Source organism: Rhipicephalus sanguineus, chromosome 7 (assembly GCF_013339695.2).
Source record: "Rhipicephalus sanguineus isolate Rsan-2018 chromosome 7, BIME_Rsan_1.4, whole genome shotgun sequence".
Classification (NCBI taxonomy): domain Eukaryota; kingdom Metazoa; phylum Arthropoda; class Arachnida; order Ixodida; family Ixodidae; genus Rhipicephalus; species Rhipicephalus sanguineus.
Genome location: NC_051182.1, coordinates 97,422,744 through 97,444,280, shown reverse-complemented (window position 1 = coordinate 97,444,280; position 21,537 = coordinate 97,422,744). Strand labels below are relative to the sequence as shown.

The 21,537-nt window shown below is 51.0% G+C and overlaps 1 long non-coding RNA gene across 2 annotated transcripts in view; it reads left to right on the top strand.

The window, feature by feature from the left end:
- Nucleotides 1–20,376, top strand: part of LOC119400798 (uncharacterized) — a 31,123-nt gene extending 10,747 nt beyond the window's left edge. For both annotated transcript variants that reach the window (XR_005185235.2, XR_005185236.2), the window contains exons 3-4: nt 5,984–6,095; nt 20,118–20,376. This is a non-coding gene — a long non-coding RNA (uncharacterized LOC119400798). The remainder of the gene's footprint in view (nt 1–5,983; nt 6,096–20,117) is intronic.
- The last annotated feature ends 1,161 nt before the right edge of the window (nt 20,377–21,537 follow it).

Below are 21,537 nucleotides of genomic sequence, written 5' to 3'. Positions count from 1 at the left end.
TGCTCGATACACTTTCTTGGAATGTCCGAAAACCTAACTTCCTAGACCACAACTGCCACAGCATTTGCTGACGCCCAAAACGACGGCACATATTCACTCGCCTCACCGCGTGAGGATAAGGAATTGTCGCTATTAGCCATCGATTTGCTTCACTCCAAGGCATTTTACAATCATAATTTTGAGCGGCCGCGCCCATTCACAGTTCTCGCAGCTTACTGTTCCATCGCCGGTCGGAACGTGAAAGTTCCTAATATTAATATAATTCGGTGTTTTCGTTCCAAAACCCAAGATATGATTACGAGGAATGCCGTAGTGGAGGACTCCGGAAATTTTGACCATCCGGTGTTCATTAACATGCACTGACATAGCACAGTGCCCGGCCCTCTAGTATTTCGCCTCTATCATAATGCGCCCCCCCCCCGTCGATGTACCTCGGTCTTAAAACATCATCTGTTGTAGTAAACTTGGTCCGTTGAACAGACCACGGTCAGCCGCGTAATATCGGCATCCTCTTGAGTGAGCAAGATATCCTCCATTTCTTCCACAATCACGTGTTTTATTAATATTCCATGCCTGCAATCGCCATAGCTTTACCATGTCACCTACCAGAGATTTCCGCAGCTCTTTAAGAACAGCCAATGCCACCCACCAGAGGCGTTCGTGGTGCCCACCAGAAATGTCGCGGAGTCGTTAATACATGAACCCTAAGCGTAGCGGAATGGTATATATATATATATATATATATATATATATATATATATATATATATATATATATATATATCGAGAGCTGAGTCACTGACTTTTCTTTGTCAACTGGACACATCATTCCCGTAAGCTTACCCGCTTCCTCGTACATGGCACCTGCCGCGTCTGCCACCACCGGTCGCGGACGGCGCCTAGGCCTCCTCGGCGGCTCCACACCGATTCACCGACACCGCGACACCAGTTCACGACAAGGGATGCCGTACACGCGTCTTTGGCCATAGGTCCTGCCGCCATGAGCACCGGGACCGCTGCACATTCTGCAGCCACGATTCCTGGCTCGTCGGGCGCTCCACCAGACAAAGGCTCGGAGCTCTTGCATGGCCTGAGGAAACTATCACGTCACCTCAACTGCATGGCGTCGCTGAACTCCGTTTTCTTGCCTGCCACTTCATCATCTTCAGCTATTTGGTCAGTACCGGAGTTTCGCGGCTTCGGGACGAAGTTTTCTTGTGGGTCGACACTATTATTTCTCTCTGCACGCTCCATGCCTGGCTGAACCATCGGAACTGGCTGGTGACCATCAACCACCTTCGCTATGCGGCCAAGGCATGGCAGCCTACGAAGGCATCACGCAGCAATCCTGGCCGCAATGGTGTGCCAGACTCACAAGTCTTTTCGTCCTCTTTAGCACGCCTCTGACCCTATCTCCTCAGTGTAGTGAAATCAGACACAGAGACAGCAACCGTTCTTGGGCGGCTGTTCTCCTCCGGTCGTCGTCTGCCTCTACCTCCCGCTAGAACCCCGATGCCGCTCTTTACTAGGAGGGTGCACTAGCTCTTGTTAGAGAGCTTGTTCCGGAGAACCCCGTCCACACTGCAACGCGGATTGGGGATCTGCGACAACCGTCTCTGGTGGGCGACACTGGCTTCCTCGCGCTGGTCGATCTGGGCCACGCAGCGACGTCATGTGAGCTGTGACAGATGCATCTGGCAGGCCGCGCTCGCTGTGTCGCGACGGAAACGGCAGATGCAGCATACCAGGAAGAGATCGCCGGAACTTTTTTCGAGGGGGCACCGTGGGTGGCATGGTTTTTCGGCGCTTCTTCTCACTTACGTCCGCATCATTACCAACACCGGAAGGATGGTCAGGACGTTTGTCAGCAAAAGAGAATCCTTCGTGGCTTCGACGAAACTGAGAAGCCTTTTCTTTCGGCACTCTCTGTTTTTGTAATGGAGCGCGTACAGTGTACTCCATCAACGTCCTACGGTTCTGGAGCCGGTCCGCGTGGCACATCGGGCACCTTCATTGAGGGGTGCAGCGCAGCATGCTTGAGGATAGATGACAGTACGTCAACCTGCGATGGAATTAGCGACTGGGCAGCACTCGAGCGCTTGTTCCAGAGAACCTTCTCGCCTAACATCAGCGTGTTGGGCACACTGAGCTTCATTCCATCGATCCTTTGCAAGTATCTCATGATGTGCTGCGAGTACTCTCCTTACAGTGCGTCTGGTCTGAGCATTTGAGGCTGCTTCTAGTTCCTTTCGGGTTCCCTTGCTACATTTTCTTTCTCGCTTATCACGAGGTGGCCATCGGCGCCGGCGGCGAATGATTGCGCTTGAAGTCGCGGGTGTAGCTCTGACGAGTCTGACAAGACGTTGCTGATGGCCATGGACTCGTCGGCCTTCTGAACTGGTAGCGTGTCAAGCACGAGGGGAGCCGACACGCCCAAGTCCCAAAGGAAAGATGATATTGGGGCCCGCTTTGCCAACTCCCCTGGATGGAATATAGTCTGAGCTTGTTGTCGCGGTGGCCTGTGTACATAGGCGTGCGCAGGGTTCCTCTTCAGGGGGGGGGGCGAAGGTTCGTCGCAGCGCCCCCCTCTAAATTATGTCATTGTATGGCGCTGACTTTGCGTCCCCCCATGTCGCAGCGGCCCCCCTGTTATGTCAATGTGTGGGGCTGACTGCGCCCCCCTCTTAGGTGAATAGGGGGGAAGGCGCCCCTCCCCTGCCCCCCCTGTGCGCACGCCTATGCCTGTGTAGGACACCGGCGCAGTGCCACAGCACTGCGTGATTCCATTGCGCAGGGAAGGTGGGAAGCTCTCTGTTATGCTGCACTGCGCAGTTACAGTTCCGAAGAGGTGGCCTTCCTCAGCTCCGTCCTTGGTAAAGGTTATGTTGGACTCGTTGGTGGCATGACGAATCCGGCCGAAAGCAGCAATCAGAGCTTCACACCCATTCCGGCCTGACTGTCGCTTGATGCCGTCGTAGTTGTGCCATGCCTTGGTTGCATCTCGGAGATGGTATATGGCAAAGAGCCTTTTATGATCGTCAGGCCAGACATGACGAGAGCAGGGCGCATTGACTGTGTCTATCCAGGCGCCGGCATCGTCTTGGAATCCGCTGACCTCCGGTAGTTCCCAAACAGCGGGCGATGGCAAGGTGGCAGGACGGAACCCGGAGCTAAACGATGCCAAGCAGTCGAGCTGGTGCGACAGTTGCGAGATGGCCCGCGTAAGCTCCTCGACGCTGTCGGGTGAGAAGCCCGAAGAGGCAGGGTTCACGTCCGAGGACTATGTAGCGGTCGCCGACGCATGGCGGCGAGATCCACGAGCAACGAAGCCTGGACGGCGTCCCTTGGCAGCTCGGGTGTTGGTAGAGTACTGGGAACGGGATGTAGGCCATGGGAAGCGTGAACACCGTTCTCAATGGACAGGAGCCCGTGGGCATTCTTGCTGTGAGGTTGTAGCATCGTGTCCGTTAGGTATGCCTTAAACCACGGAGGAGGCATGGATGCCGTCCACTGGTAGTGTGATGGGCAGCTGAAGCGGCGGCCTGGTTGATGACTCCATCGCAAAGAAGCGTGGACGGCGTTCCTTAGCCGGGGAGACCCGAGTAGCCGAGACCAACGACGTCCTGCAGATCCAACTTCGAATTTAGGGTTCCCCAACAATTTGCGGCTGTGCCATTGTAGTGAAATCAGACACAGAGACAGCACCAGTTCCTGATCCGGCTATTCTCTTCTGGTCGTCGCCTTCCTCTACCTCCCTCGCGCTAGAACCCGATGCCGCTCTTAGTAGAGTGTACTAGCTCTTAGTAATCACATCAGACACACTCTACCGCGGATACATACTGAAAGAAATAAAGCACATTGTATATACTTTTTTTCTGGGTATACGTGTTCTGCAGACGGCCCTGTAGCACATTGTGCCAATGACGGCATAGGCTGCTCTCAGGCGTCCGTACTTCCCACTGGGCCCACCAAGCAAGCTGACATTGTAAGGCGAATTCCTTTGCTCGTCGCCCTGAAATCAACGCGACAAGACTTTCGAGCAGTCACGAGCCAATGACATACATCTCGCATCTTGCCGCTGCCTGTGACGAGTGTCAGCTGCAAGGGCGACCACGTGCTTTGCGGCGAAGTGGCAACAAGAAATGCAGGGCGCGTTCGGAGGGCCTAATTCAAAAATTATTTCCGGCCTTAAAACAAAAAATGATTTCATTACACTTTCTTCACTGCTTACCGATGAAGTCTCCTTCAACACTGCATGACGAGGATTTTTACTTGCAACGCAGCAGTATGAAAAATACGGTGAAACATGCTACAAATCGCATATTTCTCTAGTTTCACAATTTTTTTCGGAAAGATTTGAAGTCTATTTTACCCCTAAACATTTTTGTACTAAAATACACTTTCCTGAAAATTACACAATTATTAAGATTGGTTAGGGAGAGCTCAAGAAAAATTCACGAACTTTTAAGAGTTTTCTAGTTTTTGAAGATACGTAGCTGGTAGTAAAACACAAAAATTGTTGAATTAATAACTGGGACAACTAAAGAGAACCTCTGCTATAGCGCAAGTGTGGTTTCGAAGCTAAACGCACAAAAATAGATTTTATACACTTTTTTTCTATTAGACACATTTAACAAATACAAGCGAACATCGAGGGGGCGCTATGATCGTCAAAATGTTTTTCGAGTGAAAATGTTTTACCACAATACTATATGTGGCACAGGAAAAATGCACAAATTTCATCAGCAAGATCTGCGATGTGCGAGCGCCAGGATCTGGGACACTTGCCATGGATTGACATATACAGGGTGTTTCAAGAAATGTGGCCAACCTTCTCAAAAAATCAGAAAAATGTGATATTTGATTGCTGCCTTCAGAATTGGTTTTTCTGTGGTGGCAGGGATTTAAAGATGGTTAACGAGATTATTTGGGACTGTAATTAAAAAAAGTTAACTTAATTAACTTTTTATTTAGTGGAGTTAGGTGGTTGTGTCAAATAGGAGAATTGAAGTTCTTTATGTCAGAAACCCAACCCAACTTTGAGATTTCGAAAAAGTGGCATCTAGTGATAATTACGAAGTAATGAAATTCAACCAAATTCAATGGCGAAACCTAAACAGAAACATGGAAGAACGCACTGCCATACTCTTCTGAGACTGTCAAAAATGAGTGAAAGACTTTTTCTGTAGCGCTAGGCATATTAAGATGTTTAGAGACATGACTTGAGACAGTAATTAAGAAAGTTAAAATAATTAACGTTTTAATTAGTGGAGTTAGGTGACTGTGCCAAATTGGGGAATTCAAGTTCTTCGTACCAGATGCCCATCCCAACATTGAGATTTCGAAAAAGCGGCTTCTAGTAATAATTACGATGTAATGAAGTTCAACGGAATTCCATGGCTTTCGCTGTTGAAAGCCGCTGCATTTGGTTGAATTTCATTACGCCACAACAATTACTAGAAGACGCTTTTTTGAAATCTCAAAGCCCGGATGGGTTGCGCATGAACTTCAATTCTCCCATTTGACACAATCACCTAACTCCACTAATTAAAAAGTTAATTAATGTAACATTCTTAATTACTGTCCTCAATGATGTCCTCAACAATCTCAAGATTCCTGCCGCTACAGAAAAAGCAATACTCAAAGCTCCGAGCAAATATCGCATTTTCCAGATTTTTTAGGTTGGACACATTTCTTGAAACACCCTGTATATATATATATATATATATATATATATATATATATATATATATATATATATATGTGTGTGTGTGTGTGTGTGTGTGTGTGTGTGTGTGTGTGTGTGTGTGTGTGTGTGTGTGTGTGTGTGTGTGTGTGTGCCTGAGACTAGATGCGTGCTAAGCGTTAGTGAAGGCCTACATAGTAAGGTGGCATGTAGGATAATATCCAAGTGCGTTTAACCCTGCAGTCAGTTCGGCGAATGACAGTAATAGTCGTGTTGCATTTTTTATATTCTCTCTTAGTTGGATGCAGGGTTGGCAGAAATCATATTCCTAATGGTGCAACCATGAACCTAAGGCATCCCTGTGTTCGAGCTACGTGTAGCATGGATGGCAACAGTCTAACTGTTATGGGGTAAGGATGTGTGCTCTTTTATTTGTTACCAGCTATTATAGCGAAAAGCAGGTCAGGACGAGGGGGATGTGCAAATATCAGTTACGCGGTACAGAACATTGTTGAGCAACGTGGCTAAAGATATTTTGTCAGTGCAATCGCCTTCAAATAAAATGGGTTGTATAGGTCAAGGAAGGGCAAAAGTAGGACTGCAGAATGACCAAAAGGAGACTCGGAAAAATAAAGTGTAGCACCTGCTAAGTTTTTATATTTCTCCGAGACTGTACTCGTACAGGTTCGCGGTTGTACCGACACCTCTGAATACAATAGCGTACTCTACTTACTAGAAGTTGTACATTTAGAGAAAAATAAATACGATAGAGGACAGCTGTTACTAATCCCGTTAATGGGGATGGCAATCGCCGGGCATATTATAAGGGCGGACATATCGGCCCCCCGAAACGCACCACGAAAGCGCGGAAAATTTAGAATTGGTCCTTTTAGTGCGCCAGCGAACGCCGGTTCTGGTCCAAAGACTGAGTCAGAGCCAGGAGTTGATAACACAAACAAAATATATTCTCAGTTAGGGCAGTACAAGCATCTCACAAACATGCACACCCGGCTCGTACCATTTACAACTTCTCAACATAACTCAGATGGTGTTAACACAACGGGAACTAAACGAACAGGTCACGCGCTACAAATGCAACCTCATGCATTACAACCAATTCAAGAACATTTAAAGTCCTGAATATTCAACAGCGTATCCAGTCCACAATTCTTGGGCGGAACTTGAATGCTTCTCTTCCAAGAAACACTCACGCAAACTCCAGCGCTGATCGTCGTCGTTCCCTCCTTCTGTCGTCGGCACCGAATGTTTCTCTTCCAGAAACACGTAACTTGTCACGGCTCAAATGGCGTCGTCATCCGATTCTTCAGATTGACAGTCGACTGACCGCATAAACACGTCTTCTTTGGCTGGCGGAGCCACACTCAACGTAACTTCACCATCTCCGGACCGACTGACTGACTGACAGACTGACTGACTGACTGACTGGTCGCCGGTGCACGCTTTTATCCCCCCCCCTCCCGGGTCCCAGAAGCGTTCGGAGTGTTCTTCGGCGTGCAGCACAGCTAAAGCTAGGGAAAGGGCAGATTCTTCCCTACGATTCCGCTCGCAGTGGCGTCACTTTGCGTCGCGTCATGCGCTCCATCTAGACGTTTCCAGTCCTTGCCGGGTGTTTGCTCGGGCCGTCTGCAGCGGTTTCGAGTGGATGAGGAGGAGTGCCGCGCCGGCGTGTTTGATACTTCTTTTTTTCGTTGTGTGCGCTTGGTTCGGCGCCGTGAGTTCCCGCTGTCGTATGAAAGCGGCCGAGCGCGCGCGCCTTATTGACGCGCTCGTTTGTGACAACAGCAGTACAAATCGAAGTGAATATTTGCACCGGATGCTGTACCGGATGTACCGGATGCTGCATACGTAGAAGAACTTAATCATTTCAAATATTTAAAAGCGCAGCCTGAGGATCCGGCATTACCAAACAGTGGCGAAAATGTAAAGTTTCGTTGTGAGAAGCGCTGAAGAGTTGGACTTACCGAAACCAATAATTAGCTCTAGATAATAACCGTTTCAGTCATGGTGTGTACAATTGTACACATCAACTTCGAAGTCGCATCACGCACCGCGTGTTTCTTCAAGTCACCTGGAACTTAGTGTGCGCATTCGCGCAGGCTTCCTGAGTGGACAACTAGTGCTTATTTAACTTAATTATGCTGTACCTTGCTGCAGATGATCACTGTAGATGATCGTTCGACGTGCGGCGTTCCAGGACCAACGTCAATAGTTTTCTTTTTCTTCGCTCGAAAAGCATACAACCAAAAAATAAACTGTGCATGCATTTTGGGCCAAATAGTTGATTCCTTTTATGCAAGGATTGAAGCTGACTGATTGCAGAATAATTATATATTTATTTACACGCTAATTAGCATTAATTACTGTAACGCACACAAAACAACACATTCGTTCATTTTATTTCTTGGAATGTAATACTGAGTGCCTTGAAATCATGCAATGGAAATTTGATGCATTTGCAGACAGTGCATCGTAATTCATGACTAAAAGGGATAAAACAGCAACGTAAGAGATGAGCGGCAACCAGTGCACAGATCTTGGTTAACGTCATAGCTCTGGCTCAATGCGCATAGAGAAACCTGAACCCACAATGAACCTTCCAATATGTCTGCGTGAATTGATCAGAGAAAGAATGCACTAAAATAAGCTGAAGTGCCCAATCTGAAGCTGCCACGTTACTTGTGTTAGCCGCGTTGCGGACTGTAGCATTCTCCAAAGATGGCAGCCGCGGTAAACAAAACGGCGGCTTGCAAACGAACTACCTGCAAACTATGTCACATCTATTGTAAAAAGATATGAATTGATGAAACCGCATGAATTTCTTTTAGGAAAGCCAATTCCATGTGACATTGCATTTTTTATTGTAGAGAAAATATTGTTCCAAAATATATTGTACAGGGCACCTTAATTTTCGAAGCAGCAATCGAAGCAGCAAAATCAATCGAAGCAGCAAATTGATTTTTAAGAGCGGAGCTCTTTAGGCTTTTCGTTGCACCAGGTGGTGCGAACAGAAACTATCATCATCATGAATCGGCATGCTCCACCTTCGTCCTCTTCTTCATCTTTTGCTTCGCTTCATAAACACGTGCGCGAATTTCTCCGTTGCGGGAAGGAATAACTCTGACGGGTTATTCCATACCGCACCAAAGAGAGAGAGAGAGAGAGAGAAAAAAAAACACAGGAGGTATTAGCGAAAAAATTTCATGAAGAGGCGGGGTTCGAACCCGCACCCGTTCGAACCTCTTTTTGTAAGTGTAGTAGCTGTGTGCACATCGCGCGCTTACCAGGCACATCACCAGCGCTGGCGTTTACAGGGCAACTTTAGTGAGACGTCACGTCAGTCCTCACGTTACAGCACATATTATCGAAACTAAGTATATTTTATGGTGCAATCATGTGAATATCATATGTAACTTTCGTCAATGTATACCTCGGGCGTCGACCAATGTTTCAATATAGCTTGCAGAATCATAGGAATACAAATGTAATGTTTATTAGGCAGCTATAAAAGCGGAGCCGACACTGGAACCACAGACGTTAATCTGACATGACGTATGTATCGTAGAAGTACACAGGGGTCCACTGTTAAAGGGAACATCGGAGCGTGTGGCGGCAGCTCGGCGCCACCGCTGGCCAGCGGCTGCAACGAGTTTCGCGCAGGCGCAGTGCGCGCTGTGAGTCGTGCTCTTTCGTCATCTGTTGCCGTCTGCTTCCACGCTGCGAATCGTCGCGAAGCGAACCGTTGACGCGACGAAAGAGCATCGGGCACGGTGCTCACTGGGTCTGCGCGAATCTCGTTGCAGCCGACGGCCGGCGGTGGCGCCCAGCTGCCGCCACACGCTCCGACGTTCCCTTTAACAGTGGACCCCTGTGTACATATTGCCACGTGGTCGTGACGTCGATGAAGACAGAAGGTGGCGTGTTCAAGATGGAACTGTTTATTTGGCCGAACTTGTGACCCGGGAAATGAAAAGTCAAACTACAGCAATACACGCTGTACACTGATAGCGGCGAACAGGGCGTCGGCCGTCGATAAACTGCTCATGGCTGGGATGCGCTGCCTTTATACATCATGCATCGAACTTTCCAGTCTTATCACTGGTTGTCGCGCAAGCACTTGAATAATCTAGACTATTTGCGTCCTGCGCGCAATCTTTACAAACCGATCTACTACAATCGCGAAGCTTCTCGAACACTGCCCCACGGTCAGCTTCGCGCATTGGTAACCGTCCTCGCTGGTCATACCCGAATACATCAAAATAAAAGAAAAAGCTGGCGTGGCATTGCCCCCCCCCCCCTGAAAAGCATCGTCCCGATGCTTGCAACAGAACATGAAAGGGGCAAAAAAAAGTGCATACACAAACAAATTACAATAACAAAGGAAAAAGTAGAGTCCCCAGGTTCGCTAACGCGCAATAAACGGCTTAAGGCGCACGACATGGACGACTTCAGGTCGTGCGCGGCGTCGCTGGGAGTTCATAATGCAGTACGGGACGACCTCGTAGTCAAGAGCGCCGAGACGTCGAAGCACATTGTATGGCCCGAAGTATCGCCGAAGAAGTGTTTCAATAAGCCTACGTCGGCGTATCGGCGTCCAGACCCACACACGGTAACCGGGTTGGTACTCCATGTGGCGTCGTCGAAATTTATAGCAACGGCTGTCGGCCCTCTGCTGGTGCTTGATGCGCAGGCGGGCGAGATGTCGAGCTTCTTCGGCGCGTTGCAAATAGGCGGCAACGTCGAGATCGTCTTCGTCGGTGGCGGTTGGTAGCATTGCGTCGTAGTAGTTGCCGGGCTCCTTCCGTAGACGAGCTTGTACGGCGTCATTTGTGTCATTTCTTGCATGGCCGTGTTGTATGCGAAGGTCACATACGGAAGGATGGCATCCACGTCTTGTTTTGGACGTCGACATACATGGCCAGCATGGCGGCGATGGTCTTGTTTAGCCGCTCGGCCGAGGCCATTGGTCTGTGGGTGGTACGCTGTGGTCCGGCGGTGGCTTGTTTGGCTGTATCTCAGTATTGCCTGAGTTAGGTTAGCAGTAAACGCCGTACCTCTGTCGCTGATGAGGACCTCTGGGGCGCCATGACGCAGCACGATGTTCTCAATGATGAACTTCGTTACCTCGGTGCCACTGCCTCTGGGTAGGGCCCTTGTCTCGGCGTAGCTGGTGAGGTAGTCGGTAGGTACGACGATCCATTTGTTTCCGGTATTGGACGTCGGGAACGGCCCCAGTAAGTCCACCCCAATTTGCTGGAACGGCCGTCGAGGTGGCTCGATCGGCTGCAGAAGTCCGGCTGGCCTAGTCGGCGGGTTCTTGCGCCGCTGACAGTCCCGGCAGGTCTTGACGTAGCGAGTTACGTCGGCGGCAAGGCGCGGCCAGTAGTATTTTTCCTGTATTCTTGCGAGCGTGCGAGAAACACCCAGGTGTCCAGACGTCGGGTCAGTCGTACAGAGCCTGGAGATCTGGTCGCAATGTCGAGGGCACTACAGAGAAGGGAATCGGATCGAAGCGTCGAGAAGTTCTTCTTAAGGAGAACACCGTTGCGCAAGAAAAACGACGTCAGTCCTCGCGTGAATACCTTCGGAACAACGGTGTTCCCGCCCTCGAGGTATTCCACAAGGCCCCTGAGTGCTGTGGTCCGCTCGCTGTCGTTCGGCGAAGTTGTCGGCACCTATGCTTCCCAAGAAGCACTCATCCTCCTGGTTGTCCTGCGGCGGTGGGTCGACGGGGGCGCGGGACAGGCAGTCAGCATCGGAGTGTTTTCTTCCGGACTTGTAAACGACGGTAATGTCGAATTCTTGAAGCCTCAGACTCCATCGTGCGAGACGACCTGAAGGGTCCTTCAAGTTAGCTAGCCAACATAAGGCGTGATGGCCACTGTCAAGTTTGAAGGGCCTGCCATAGAGATGAGGTCGAAACTTTGACGTAGCCTAGAGGATGGCAAGGCATTCCTTTTCGGTTGTGGAATAGTTGATTTCTGTCTTTGATAGCGACCGGCTAGCATAACTGATGACCCTTTCCAATCCGTCGGTATTCCGCACAAGGACGGCGCCGACTCTTACGCTGCTTGCGTCGGTGTGAATTTCCGTGTCGGCGTATTCGACGGAATGCGCAAGTATAGGAGGCGTCTGCAGGCGTCGTTTCAATTCTTGAAATGCTTGAACTTGCGAAGTTTCCCACCTGAATTCGACGTCGGCCTTCGTGAGTTGCGTCAGTGGCTCGGCGATCCGTGAAAATTCCTTGACGAAACGTCTGTAACAGGCGCACAAGCTGAGAAAACGGCGTACGGCCTTCTTCTCGGTGGGCGACGGGAAGGCAGCGATGGCAGCTGTTTCATGCGGGTCTGGGCGAACACCATCCTTGCTGATCACGTGACCCAAAAACAAGAGCTCCTCGTACGCGAAGCAGCACTTTTCAGGCTTCAAGGTGAGTCCGGAGGTCTTCATTGCTTAAAGTACAACTTCAAGGCGCCGAGGTGTTCGTCAAAGTTTGAGGAAAACACAACGACGTCGTCCAAGTACACGAGGCACGTCTGCCACTTCAAGCCGGCCAGTACTGTATCCATAACCCGTTAAATAGTCGCAGGTGCCGAGCAAAGACCAAAGGGCAGGACCTTGAACTCGAACGGGCCGTCTGGTGTTAAAAAAGCCGTCTTTTCTCGGTCTCTTCTCGTCGACTTCTACTTGCCAGTAACCGGTCTTGAGGTCCATCGACGAAAAGTACTTTGCGTTGTGCAATCGATTCAGGGTGCCGTCTATCCGGGGAAAGGGATGCACGTCCTTCTTCGTGACTTTGTTCAGGCGAGGATAATCGAAGCAAAAACGTAGAGTCCCATCCTTCTTCACTAGCACCACCTAGGATGCCCACGGACTCTTCGACGGCTGGATGATGTCGTCGCGTAGCATTTCGTCGACCTGTTTCTTCACGGCCTCGCGCCCTCGCGTCGAAACTCAGTACGGGCTCTCACGGAGTGGTCTGGCACTTTTCTTTGTTATGATGCGATGTTTAGCCACGGGTGTCTGCCGAATTCTTGATGACGACGAAAAGCAGTAGTTGTATTGCAAGAGCAGGGTTTTGAGCTGTTCTTGTTTGCGTTTCCGAAGGCTGGGATTGACGTCGAAAGCTGGTTGCGGCGCTTTATTCGACGGCGTATGCTCGGGAGAATCGGTGAGGCCGGAAGTATTGCTGGCTTCTACGATTTCTTCGATGTAGGCGACCGTCGTGCCTTTGCTCACTTGCTTGTACTCGTTGCTGAAGTTCGTGAGCATAACTGTTGCTTTCCCTGCTCGGAGCTCGGCTACTCCTCTTGCGACGCAAATCTTGCGGTTAATCAAGTGGTGCTGGTCGCCTTCAACGACGCGTTCCAGGTCTGCTGATTTCTGAATGCCGACAGAAATGATGACGCTGGAGCGAGGGGGAATGGTGACCTGGTCTTCCAACACATTCAAGGCGTGCTTTCTTGGTGGAGTGTGCGGCGGTAGTGCCCTTTCCGTGGACAGTGTTATCGACATGGACCTTAGTGCGCTATGAAGGCCTAAGAAGGATGACATAACATAAGAAGGATGACGTCCATAACAAGGATGACATCTCTCGAGCAACGCTGCAGCACTATGAAGTTCGCGGGATAAATCCGGTTGTTAATGGTTAGTCTTGCTGTGCAGGTTCCCTGCGGCGTTACGAGGTGACCTCCAGCTGTCCGGATTTCGGGGCCTTCCCAGGCTGTCCTGACTTTCTTCAGCTTCGTGGCGAACGGTCCACTGATGACAGAATAGTCGGCTCCGGTGTCGACGAGGGCTGTGATGCTGTGGCCGTCGATAAGAACATCGAGGTCGCTAGTTCGTCGTCGTCGTCTTGCGTTGCAGTTATGTCGTGGCATTGAGTCACGGCTACGTCGGTTTGTTCCGCTGCTTCCACGGTCTACTTCGGTCCGCGAGGTTTCATCGTCAGGGCTCTGCCTGGTTCGAGTCATGTCCTGAAGGTTTCGCGTGTCGTCGTCGTCGGCGGCAGAGGATCTTCGGTATTTCGTCGTACAGCAACCGCACTTCCATCGGTTGCTGCCCTTAGTTTTCCGGATGCGGGCTAGGTGACAGGCCCCGGGTTGGGGAGAGGCGACGACGATCGGGAAGGTCCTAGGGGTTTCCACTGCACTCCTGCCAGATATTCGGCGATGTCACGTGGTCGTTCACCCTGCTGTGGACGCGGCGCGTCGATGGCAAACCCGCGCAGTCCCATCTGTCGATAATGGCAGCGGCGGTAGGTGTGGCCGGCTTCTCTGCAGTGGTAGCAGAGCGGACAATGGTCAAGGGCGCGCCGAACGTCGGTCTTCCTCGGCGTGTATCGCTGACCGGCTGCCGGTCTGTATGACATCGGTGGTGGCGGCGGAACTGCTGGGGGGGGGAGGTGATTCTTAAAAGGAAGAAGGAAATGAAAATGGAAATTGGGTGTGGAGTGCACGATAACTGTCTCTCAAGTGAGGACACCTCAACCGATACACTCACGGGGGATTGGGGATTAAAGGGACAGTGAGAGTGAAAAGAGTATGGTAAAAGAAGAAAAAGAAAGGTATGAGTGAAAAAACAGTGAGGGGGTGGGGGCAGGAGAACGGGCGTCCGAGTCACCGTGGTGAGCGGCTAGAAAATTCGTTCGACTAGGCCGGCATCCTCGAGAAAGCTAGTAGGGCCGCAAGGGCTGATCGGCGACGGTGTACGTGGCCGGTGGGATGGAGCAAGTCCTGTAGGGTCGCACACGGCAGTCCGACGAGGCGGTACTTCATGGCGAGCCGCTTCCGCGCAGTGTTGAGAGACGGAACAGTCAACAATAGGTGGCACAGGGTTTCGATCGCGCCGCAATCGGTGCAGTTCGGTGCAGCGGCGCCGCGAAGACGATGCCTGCGTTCCGCGGGCCACACAGAACCGGTCCTCAGGGCAGAAGAAGCGCGCGCTCGCGGCGAGTGAAACCACTGGCTGGGATGGGAGGAGGGGGGTGTCCGGAGGGCGACCCGTGCGTCAGGATGCTCGCGCACCAGCTCCCGGCGAAGGTTGTTGCGTGCCGAGCGAACGAGCTGGCGTAATCCGTCAGCGAAGTCTCGGCGGAGTGGTGCTCGTTTTGCGAGTTCGTCTGCAGCCTCGTTGCCCGCGATGCCGACGTGTGAAGGGAGCCACTGAAGGACCACATCACAGCCTCGTTCCTGGAGGGCCAGCAGGCTGAGAGCGGCACGCTGAGCAAGAAGGGGGCCTCGTTCCTCCCTCGCGAGCTGGCGGAGTGCAGGTTCGAGTCGCAGAAGATTGCTGCGCTCGTGACGGCCGGCGAATTGCGCAGGAGGTCTGCAGCCAGCTGGAGCCCGACTAGCTCAGCTGTTGTTGAGGATGCACAGTATCGCAAGCGGCACTGTCGTTCCGAGCTGAGCTGAGGGGCTATGCAGGCGGCCGCGGCTGAGCGATCCTGCAGGACGGACCCATCGGTGAACACCTGCGTCCTCCCGGCCAAGTCCTCATACATCCGCGCCGCGGCCTCCTGAGCAATGGCACTGATGGGGGTGTGGCGTTTGGATCGAATGCCCGGCAGGTGCAAGTTCACTCGAAGGGGCACTCGACGGTGAGGGGGTGGCCAGCAAGAAAGGCGTGCGGGGTCGTCAGCCACAACACCGTCGTACACGTCGATAAGTTGGCCGACACGTGAGTTTGGCACAGCACGTAACCGCGAGAGGAGGGGACCTGCATCAGGCGCTCGGTGGAGACGCTGCAAGTGGCACAATGCGCGCAGGTCCGCCGTGAGCGACGCAGGCCACGCACGAGCCTCCGCGAGGGTCTCGGCCACACGAGAGCCACGAGGCATTCCGTGACACATGCGGATGACTCGGCGGTGGTCCTGGTCGATCAGTCGCCACTGTGGCGCCTGGAGTTTGCAGATCGGCAGTGCGTAGTGGATGGCAGACAGAGCCATCGCCTCGTAGATGGTGCAGGCGAAGGCAGCGGGGCAGCCGTTGCCGCCTGCGAGTAGTTGGCGCACGGCCGATTCCACGCGACGCGTCGTCTGTCGTATACGTCGCACCGCCGGGAACCATCGGAGGCGATTGTCTATCGTCAGGCCGAGGTAGCGGACGTTGCTACTCCAAACAATTGGTGCACCATCCAGCTGAAGGCACGGAAGACGTCGTCGGGCATCAGCACGAGGGTGGACGACGAGGGCCTCGGTTTTCGGCGCCGAGATCGCGAGTCCGATGTTTCTCACGAAGGCGGCCACACATTGGAGGGCCTCCTGCATGCAAGCGCGCACCACCGAGCACTTTCGGGTTGGACCACGCACATACAATGCGACGTCGTCAGCGTACACCACTGCGCGAACAGGGAACACAGCCGTTTCTGGTAGGCACTTGACGAGCGGCGCGAGCACCAGATTAAACAAAAACGGGCTGAGGACGCTGCCCTGTGGGACGCCACAGCTGACAGATCGCGGCGCACTTGTCGCCCCGCCCACGCGCACAGTAAACGTTCGGTCAGTGAGGAAGGCCTGAACGTAGTTCAAGAGTTTGCCCTCAACACCTAGCGCGCGCACAGCACTGATGATAGACGAGTGGGGGAGCGAGTCGAACGCCGACTTTATGTCAAGGAGGAGTAGGATGGCCATTTCTCCATCGTGAAGGGCCTGCTCGAGGGTGCTCACGACTGCAGCAATGCAGTCGATGGTCGCGCGATGTGGCCGGAATCCACACTGCTCTGGTGGGAAAGCGTTGCGCACCTCCGCGATCCACTGTAGCCGGTAAAGAGCCATCTCCTCCATAGTTTTGCCCGCCACAGAAGTGAGAGAGATGGGCCTGTATGACGTCACCGATCGCGGCGGTTTGCCTTGTTTGAGGACAGGAATCACAGTCGCGGAACGCCATTCTTCCGGGAGGACAGCACTGGAGAAAACTCTGTTGAATGCATCCAACAAGAGTGGGCGCTGGGAGGCATCCAGGTTTCTCAACAGCTGATGAGTGATTTTGTCCGCTCCAGGGGCGCTGCGCTTGCGCTTTCTGAGGAGAACCCGTTCCAGTTCGTAGAGGGAGAAGTCCTCCTTGCAGAGAGAGCGAATGTCAGCTGAGCTGCTGGGTGGCACGGCGTCTTGACTAGGGCGAGGAGAGGGGGGCGTTGCGTCGGGCTGCAGCAGCATAGCTCATTGCTTGCAGCTGCGGCGGTGCCGGCTGAGGAACACCTAGTGACTGTTGGATTTCCTCGCGTACAACGTCCGCACTCGACGTCACTTCGGGCTGTGCAAAAGGTGCGAGCTTTCGCAGCTCCTCTCGCACGATGGCCCGGATTTCCTCGGAGCCGAGCGCATGAACAGCTGTGCTGTCTTGAAATTCTCGGCGATTGTACTGCCGGGTGCGCATCTCGAGCGTGTTCTCGATGGTCGTTGCTTCCGAGACAATTTCTTGAACTGTCGATTGGGTGTTCCGCATCAGCCCGGCGAAGAGCTCCTGTTTGACTCCTCGCAACAGAAAGCGGACCCTCTTGTCCTCGGGCATGACAGGGTCTGCATGACGGAAAAGCCTTGTCATCTCTTCCCTGAAGAGCACCGCGTTTTCGTTCGGAGTCTGCACGCGGGTCTCGAGCAGAGCCTCAGCACGCTCTTTCCGGACGACGCTCGTGAATGTCGCGAGGAACCTGGTGCGAAAGATGTTTCAGGTTGTCAGGGTTCCCTCTTGGTTCTCGAACCAGGTGCGAGCGGCGTCTTCCAAGGCAAAGTAAACATGTCGTAGCTTGCATGAGCCATTAGGGGGTGGCGAAGGTTCATCGCAGCGCCCCGCCACCCTACTAAGTCAATGTATGGAGCAGATTGTGCGCCCCCGTCCCTCTTAGGTGACAAGAAGGGTCAATGTACGGGGCATATTTTCCGCCCCCCCCCTCTTAGGTGATTAGGGGGGCGGCCACCACCTCTGCCCCCCCTGTGCGCACGCCTATGGTTGCTTGTCTTCGCTGGTCCAGCCATTGAAAAGGGCGACTCGGTAGTAGGCTTCGAGCCAACTTTCCGTGTCTTCGATGACGACCCGCGGAAGGTAGGCGGCTCCTTGGGCTGCCGGAGGAGGATCGGCGCAGGCTGTACGGGGTCGGTCATCGTCGCTGCGGTCGATGTTGGGATCTGGGGCTGCCTGGTTTTTTTCAAGAAGGAGCCCGTACTCTGACTGCAGTCCGTTCTGCCTGCGGCTCGTTCGACGATCCGGGTTTTCTTTGCCGTCGTCCTCGTCGCGGCTTGGGCTTCGGTCAGCGCTTCGCGAGGGCGTGCGGATCATGAAAGAAGCAGCACCTCCACCAGATGTCACGTGGTCGTGACGTCGATGAATACAGCAGGCGGCGTGTTCAAGATGGAAATGTTTATTTGGCCGAACTTGTGGCCGGGAAATGAAAAGTCAAACTGTAGCAATACACGCTGTACACTGACAGCGGCGAACAGGGCGTCGGCCGTCGATAAGCTGCTCATGCCTGGGATGCGCCGTCTTTTATACATCATGCATCGAGCTTTCCAGTCTTATCACTGGTTGTCGCGCAAGCACTGGAATAACCGAGACTATTCGCGTCCTGCGCGCAATCTTAACAAAACGATCTACTACAATCGCGAAGCTTCTCGAACACTGCGCCGCGGTCAACTTCGAGCGCTGATAACCGTCCTTGCTGGCCAAACCCGAATACATCAAAATAAAAGAAGAAGCGGGCGTGGCAATATGTAGCGTTTGTTGCTTTCTTGAAAAAATTGGATCGCCAGCACCACAACCACAATCGACGTTGCACCGACATTATGCCTGCATAGGCTGTTTTTCCAAACCAGTTTATAGCCCTGGCTTCGCTCTGTGGTAGAATACATGATTGCCACGCAAAATGCTTCGGTTCGATTCCTGCTGGCTTCCTAATTTCTATTCTTTCCGTTCGTCGGGTCAACACTGCCAATGTTGGTTTTTCTTAACGCTCTCGCACTTAAATTACCAATGTCGGATCTCGCCGATCCTGGGTAGATATATGCGCTGTCAATCACCTGTGGCGCATACCCGTACACAGCACCCTGCGGCAAACAGGTATGTGCCACACGTGTCTGGAGGAAAGGGTTTGACGACGTACGCGACAGGATTTTCACGTTATTTATGTTATGACCCGACAGTCATATTTGTCAAATCCTCTTACCCTCCCATGCCAATTTTGGCCTACACAAAATTAACGAGGCAATCATCAGAGCACCCAGACGTAGGCGGCTAAATAGATAGATAGATAGATAGATAGATAGATAGATAGATAGATAGATAGATAGATAGATAGATAGATAGATAGATAGATAGATAGATAGATAGATAGATAGATAGATAGATAGATAGATAGATAGATAGATAGATAGATAGATAGATAGATAGATAGATAGATAGATAGATAGATAGATAGATAGATAGATAGATAGATAGATAGATAGATAGATAGATAGAAACGCTCAAAGTGCCAATAGTTCGCTAAAAATGCTTCGCATTTAAAAACAGGAAAACAAGATAGACCACGCGCGCGGCCAGACAGGACTGTTGTCACATTAAACAGGGCAGTGCACACACTGAGAAAAAAATGATGTATCACCATGCGCAACCACACCATGAGTGTTTTAAAATCAGGAAGCAACCTAATAAGGGGGTGCAACGCCACCTGGCTGACAATCATTTGTGTACAGGCTTCTAGGCCGTGTTATCTTGCAGGCATTCTTCGCAAGGTCAAAATGCTGAGCCCCTCTTCTTGGGCGTAATAAAGAGTACACTACCGCCACCAACGGAGATGGTTGGCTGCATCATGTTTCCTGTATTTACTACGCGCCATGCGTTCGACGTCAAGTCGCATGGCTGCTTAGGACAGGCGAGGAAGTCAGATGCGACGACTTGTGCCTGCTCGCCTTTCTCTGAGCTCATCACGCCTTGTGACAGCATCGCCTGTCCGCTGACATCGAGTGAGGTCTCTTTATTTCGCTTTGTGCATGCCTACACAGTGATTCTAGTTTAGCTATTAAGTGAATGCCTACTGCCATGTAAAGGGATAATAAAAGTAGGGCCCTATCTTGATTATGTCAATACGCGGTGTTCAATGGCGCATGAAACAATGATAATCAGAGCGCATCACGATAATTTTTTGTGAATAATTCTGCACTATACTGCTTTTACGGGTGTAAAGATTTACGGCTGTACTGATTCGGCTGTAAAGTGAAACTGTGCCTTCTCTTGTGGAAGATTTCCTGCGAATACCTTAAACTTTACTTCTTTAAGCATGTGTGTTTATAAAGGGAAACGAAAATCAGTTTTGCGGAATTGCTTGCGGCACTCTGCAGAACAGATTGGCTGTGTGTTTAAGTATAACTTGACTTGTAACTTTTCTCATTTCCTCATACCTTGCGCTTGCTTACTTTAACGCAGGTGCTCTTTCCAAGGTGGATTTTATCAGCATCCTGGATCGGCAGCAGCTCCTCCAGTAGCTCCTAAGCATTACCCTTACTGCTGTAGACACTGCAGCGCTGTCCGCTGATAAGAGAAGGTATGCTTCAAGCGCGCTCGCAGAGATCACGTGTTCTTAAGCTGTCGCTAATTTTACAGCGGCACATTGCGACAGTTGTGGTACGTTGTGTACGTTGAACTTCCGGCCTTACAAAAAACGTTAATAAACCATTTTGGTATTTTGCGCTGTTTCGTTGTTTTACTTACTCACCTGTTCATGTATTACATAGGTATGCTGTTGTGTTATATCTTTCGCGCTAATTCTGAAAAGCCTACACATTGCAAGCCGTTCACGTTGTTAATTTTAGCTTGCCTTTTTCAATCGCCGAGGTTAAAAGAAGAATGCTTATTCTTCCCAGCATATTTAATTGTCAATATACGCTGCGGACACCAGGCACCTTCAAATGATTAATTTCACATTTGCAACGCTCACAACGTCATCTCTACCAACGTTGCTGCCTCTTTCAATCTTAAAACTACAGATGTAATCAATCATTCATTAGGAATCAGAAGAGCGTGCGAAATCTAGAACCAGTAACCAAGTACCAAAGTTGCACAATAAAGCAGTTACGAGTGCATTGAACTTACGAATGAGTATTTACCGATAGAAATGACTGTGAAGCCCAGACCTAGAGGCGGTAATATCCCTTTGTTGACAACATGGTTCTCTGTGAGCTACGGCTTTTTTCATTGTTTAAAGCGTAGTGTGGTGTATTTAGGGGACACAACATTTTTACACGGCTTAAGCCGGCATGGCTTAAGGTGTGCGTCGCCTGTGTATTTACTAATTATGTACGTTTCTTAATACCTATGGATATTTTGCTATTAGGGGCTTCCAGGCTCTATTATTATAATAATATTTTTTCTAAGCCTCCGACTTGGTCAATTGCAATCGACTTTCAGCACTAGTGCTAAACACAGCCCTCATAACATCATACGGTACGGCACTGAAATTTCGAAGTTCCCAATTCTATTGTCATGGCTGAAGGAAACGTCTCTCTGAAACAACGGCTTGAAACGAACGACATGAATTAAACACGACATACATAATGAGAAATACTGGTCGTGAACTCAAAACGCAGCGACATTACCAGTTTTCAACAACTGATTAAGACTATTCAGTAAAAATCACAAATACAAGTCAATTTGCCTCCACCAATACTTCGAAGAGTCGTGCGCAGGGAACGTAGGAGCATGAGCACTTTCCTATGGCACCTTATATGCCAGTGGCGTTTTCTGCACGAGCGGCCTCTTCATTTTATTTTGCCTGATCATTCATAGAGCTCGCATTTTATTGCGATAGCAATTATATGGACAGTCTTGGCTGAATTTTGCCGTCGCC